The sequence below is a fragment of the Bufo bufo genome, chromosome 6 (genome assembly GCF_905171765.1).
Source record: "Bufo bufo chromosome 6, aBufBuf1.1, whole genome shotgun sequence".
Classification (NCBI taxonomy): domain Eukaryota; kingdom Metazoa; phylum Chordata; class Amphibia; order Anura; family Bufonidae; genus Bufo; species Bufo bufo.
In genome coordinates this window covers 64072098-64078097 of record NC_053394.1, presented here as the reverse complement: position 1 = coordinate 64078097, position 6000 = coordinate 64072098, and positions in this window count along the sequence as shown.

Here is a 6000-nt window from a genome sequence, read left to right as displayed (position 1 = left end):
AGCAGTCCATTCACCATACTTTCTGCAGAAGATCAATCTGTCCCTGATGGTTTTTTTTGGAGAGAAGTGGCTTCTTTGCTGGCCTTCTTGACATCAGGCCATCTTCCAAAAGTCTTCGCCTCACTGTGCGTGCAGATGCACTCACACCTGCCTGCTGCCAGTCCTGAGCAAGCTCTGCACTGGTGGCACTCCTGGCGCTTGCTGGACTTTCTTGGATGCCCTGAAGCCTTCTTAACAAGAATTGAACCTCTTTCCTTGAAGTTCTTGATGATCCTATAAATTGTTGATTGAGGTGCAATCTTAGTAGCCACAATATCCTTGCCTTTTATGCAACGCAATGATGGCTGCACGCGTTTCTTTGCAGGTCACCATGGTTAACAATGGAAGAACAATGATTTCAAGCATCACCCTCCTTTTAACATGTTAAGTCTGCCATTTTAACCCAATCAGCCTGACATAATGATCTCCAGCCTTGTGCTCGTCAACATTCTCACCTGAGTTAACAAGACGATTACTGAAATGATCTCAGCAGGTCCTTTAATGACAGCAATGATATGCAGTGGAAAGTTTTTTTTGGGATTAAGTTAATTTTCATGGCAAAGAAGGACTATGCAATTCATCTGATCACTCTTTATAACATTCTGGAGTATACGCAAATTGCTATTATAAAAACTTTTCCAATTTCCAATATTTATGTAATTCTCAAAACTTTTGGCCACGACTGTACTTTCTAACATAGAAAGCATATTATAGTGGATTTGTATTGTGCAGCAGTGGTTAGCGGTTCTGCAGCGATACTGCAGCTATATAGAGGGACAAACGCAATTAGAAAAAATAATCATAACTGGTGTGATATACCAGTCACCCCCCCAAAAAAACTGATAGAAACGGGGTGTTATATACCAATAATATACTTTCTTTATAGTGCATTTGGGTACTGCAGCATTTGTTTGCGAGTTTGCTGCGTTCCCTCTGCTACACACAGTGACAAACGGTATTGGAAAAAATAATCATAACTGGTGTGCGCATGCGCGTACGCGAAAATTATGTTGCTGATATTTCGCATTTAAAAAAAATAATTAATGGAGATCGCAAATTCGAATAATACAGTACATCTGGTATGTCACTGTCCATGTTGTGGGACTAGTTGTGCACTTCTAGTAATTATTTATTGGCTGCAAATATGAGCTGAAGGTTTTTCAGGTTCGCCTGCCATTAAAATAAATGGGACCCGCCGCAAAGTTGTGGTTTGCGAACATTTCATCTTCCGTCCCGGCAGATGTTCGTCCATCACTATTGGCCACCATAAAATACAGGGAATGCAGGTTCCACATGCATGCTGGGTCCACTCTGCTTTTTACCGGTTTTGGTGCCAAAATGGCCTCCATTAAATCCAGGGAATGCAGGTCCAACAAGCATGCCGAGCCCACTCTATACCTCTCCTGGTGCCAGAAGGCTGCCAATGAATGCAGGGAGAGCAGGCTACAGCTTTATGGCTCATTTGCACGACCTTAGGTCTCCCGTTGCCCAATGCAGAACGTTGCGGAACAGAAGCACGGAACGGAACACTACAGAAACACTACGGAGTGCTTCTGTGGTGTTCCGTTCCGCAAAAAGATAGAACTTGTTCTATCTTTTTGCAGAACGGACGAATCGCGGATCCCATTCAAGGGAATGGGTCTGCAATCCGCATGTGGCTGCCACACGGTCAGTACCCGTGCATTGTGGACCGCAATTTGCTGTCTGCACCACAGGCACAGAGCCCTTATGTTCAGCCCTTATACTTATACTAATTCAAATCAGTCTATGCGGTAGACAGGCTAGACAGGGTTGCAAGACTAAATGGAGTCAGTGTGCTGACTGAACAGCTTTTTCTTTCCACCTAACTTTGGCGCATACATTGGCAGCGCAGAGGGACTAAGACCGATGTCTAAATCGCCAGTCTTAATAAGGAAAAAAAATGATTATTTTTTTTAAAAGATATAAAAATTCTAATCACCCTCTTTCCCAAAAAAAATAAATAAACGTAGGCATTACTGCATCCCAATACACCCAAACTATTAAAATATAAAAATATTATCCGATATGGCGTAACGGAAAAGATAAAATAAAAATGGCTCTTTCATAAATGAAAACAATATATATCCCTGCAAAAATGAGCCTTCACACAGCTCTGTAGACATAAAAGTAAAACCATTATGGAGGTCAGAATATGGTGATGGAAATAAAAATAAAATTCTAAGTTTTTATTTTTTTAAATCTTAAAACTATACAAACGTGATATTTCTGTAATCATACTGAGCTAGAGAATGAAGAGCATGGCACAGATTTACTACATAGGTAACTCCTTTAAAACTAAACCCATAAAACTATGGCAGAATTCCATGTGCGGTTTTTTTCAATTCCACCCCATTTCAATTTTTTATGAGCCTTTCACTAAATATTATGCAACAGCTAATGGTTCCATTAGAAAGTATAACTTGCCCAGCAAAAACAGGGGTTCATTCACGGCAAAAGGGGGTTCATTTCACCCAGCAATACAACAGAGGATTTTGAGAGATTTAGGCCCATGAACCCCTGCTGTGCCTGGGTGACATGGACCTAAATCTCTCAAAATCCTCTGTTGTATTGCTGGGTGACATGAACCCCTTTTGCCGTGAATGAACCCCTGCTGTGCCTGGGTGACAGGGGCCTAAATCTCTCAAAATCCTCTGTTCTATTGCTGGGTGACAAGAACCCACTTTTGCCATGAATGAACCCCTGCTGTGCCTGGGTGACATGGGCCTAAATCTTTCAAAATCCTCTGTTCTATTGCTGGGTGACAAGAACCCCCTTTTGCTGTGAATGAACCCCTGCTCTGCATTGCTGACACGGAACTAAATTTAGTGAAAACATCTGTTACTAATCGGAATATGCACGACTACAAGCGCACGCTGATGATGGCATTCCCACCTGACAGTGGGGGCACTGTGGAAGCACAAGGCGAAGGCAGAGAAGGAGGAAGAGGTCGCCAACGCAGCTGGGGCACCGCCAGCACCTGAGAAGGCAGGGTTAGCATGGCCCAAATGTGGAAAAGCTTTGTCAGCCTTGGAGGTGCTGACCTGCCCTGCAGCCAGTGTATAGTGTGAACATGTGTTTAGCACGGCAGAGAGCATTATCACAGGCCGCAGCCAATGTGGACAAGCTTACGTTTATTAAAATGAACCAGGCATGTGTAATATCCTGAAGTATGTCACTAAACTTCTTCCACGCTGCTTCATAATGTTGAGTGTATATGTGTATTGTCATCTGGTGTAAGCTAACTGTGCATTTGCCTTTATATATATTTCTATGCCTGTTTTATATATATGCTGTAATTCTTAATGTACACCAGCAGGTGGCAGCAGTAGGCAGCAGGTCAGAGTTAGCTTCTAGGCTGGAATAGACCATTCCAGGCTAGCTCCCCCCTTTCTGAGGAGGAGTGGACTGTTCCCACATCCTACTTCAGGGGGAGGAAGGAAAGTTCTAGTCAGTGTGTGAGCCACCCCCCTGCTGGGGTAGGCTGTGTTAGTAGGAGCTCCCAGAAACAGGGATCCCAACCTAGGATCCAAGCCTCGGCTGAGGCCCAAGATCAACCTTCCCAGCCTGAGTCCCCTACCTCAGCTGGTGGACAAGGAAAGCAGCTCTTCCCAGACATATAGATCTCCAGGAAGACAACACCATTCCCTGTGAGCAGTCCTGTAAGTACAGATCCAAAGACAAAGAGAAGATAAGTACCTCATCAGCTAGTCAGACCCATATCAAGCAGACTAAAGACAGAGCAGAAGATAGATACCTGCCAGATTCTAATAGGCGTATGTATAAGAAGCAGAATACATATAAATTCCTGCCACATATTGCCACTACCTGCTGGGATCCTAGACTATTGCTGTACTTGTATGGATCAAAGCTGCATACCACTAAGTAAAGACAAGTTGGATCCTATTACCTGTTTGGATCTCAATTATTCCTCAATTACTCCTACTGACCACACTCAAATTTATTGCATGTGAGCCAGGATACAGGAGTCCAGCCGTACCACAGGTAGGAGACACCGTTGACACTACCATATCTGCTACACAGAGATATTACCCTCCTCTGGCATTCCTCACCTGGTACTTGAGCTATAACATCTTAAAGGGCCCTGCTACAGTACCTGCGCAAGCTGCAATTGGCTTCACGAACTACTACACATACAGTACAGACCAAAAGTTTGGACACACCTTCTCATTCAAAGAGTTTTCTTTATTTTCATGACTATGAAAATTGTAGATTCACACTGAAGGCATCAAAACTATGGCATCCACACATGTGGAATTATATACATAACAAACAAGTGTGAAACAACTGAAAATATGTCATATTCTAGGTTCTTCAAAGTAGCCACCTTTTGCTTTGATTACTGCTTTGCACACTCTTGGCATTCTCTTGATGAGCTTCAAGAGGTAGTCCCCTGAAATGATTTTCACTTCACAGGTGTGCCCTGTCAGGTTTAATAAGTGGGATTTCTTGCCTTATCAATGGGGTTGGGACCATCAGTTGCATTGAGGAGAAGTCAGGTGGATACACAGCTGATAGTCCTACTGAATAGACTGTTAGAATTTGTATTATGGCAAGAAAAAAGCAGCTAAGTAAAGAAAAACGAGTGGCCATCATTACTTTAAAAAATGAAGGTCAGTCAGTCAGCCGAAAAATTGGGAAAACTTTGAAAGTAAGGGCTATTTGACCATGAAGGAGAGTGATGGGGTGCTGCGCCAGAATACCTGGCCTCCACAGTCACCGGACCTGAACCCAATCGGGATGGTTTGGGGTGAGCTGGACCGCAGAGTGAAGGCAAAAATGCCAACAAGTGCTAAGCATCTCTGGGAACTCCTTCAAGACTGTTGGAAGACCATTTCAGGGGACTACCTCTTGAAGCTCATCAAGAGAATGCCAAGAGTGTGCAAAGCAGTAATTAAAGCAAAAGGTGGCTACTTTGAAGAACCTAGAATATGACATATTTTCAGTTGTTTCACACTTGTTTGTTATGTATATAATTCCACATGTGTTAATTCATAGTTTTGATGCCTTCATAGTCATGAAAATAAAGAAAACTCTTTGAATGAGAAGGTGTGTCCGAACTTTTGGTCTGTACTGTATATCCTGACCCACTGCATAGCTGACCCCCTGACCCAGTGTCCTGCTCATTACACATGGATCCCACAGGACTTGTCCGTACCTTGTGCAGAATAGAAATTTATACCAGCCTCAACCATCCATTCTTGTACTCAAGTGCACTTATTCTTTGTTTTATTTTGTTATATGTCCCAATATTTTGGGGGATACCCCAATTTAAAAATAAAAAATAACACAAATCAGTGTTGGCTACCTATTCCTCCTTCACCGCCGCTTCCACCTACACCGCCACATCAACCAACCCCGCAACATCCACCCATCCACCACCTCCTCAACTTCCTACTCCTAGATCCAGATTGTTATTTTTAATTTTTCTGTATTTTATGTTATTTTAAGTCATTTTCCTATCCACATTTGTTTGCAGAACAAATGCCATGCTCTTAAGCACATTTTGATGCCTTTTGCAGCCCTCTAGCCCTTTCCAGGAATATTTTAGAGCCATTTTAGTGCCCAAAAGTTCGGGTCCCCATTGACTTCAATAGGGTTTGGGTTCGGGGTCAAGTTCGGGTCAAGTTCGGGTCCCGAACCCGAACTTTTCTTTCAAGTTCGGCCAAACCTGCCGAACCCGAACGTCCAGGTGTCCACTGAACTCTGGTTATTTCCCTATCCACATTTGTTTGCAGAGCAGTTGCCATGCTCTTAAGCACATTTTACTGACTTTTATATCCCTCTAGCCTTTTCAAGGACTATTTTAGAGCCATTTTAATGCAAAAAAAGTGCCAATTTTAGTGCCCTAAATTGAAAAAATTCTTATTTTCAATTGTCGGGTGACATTTTAAAATTTTTGGCGTATACAAACCCCTGCTG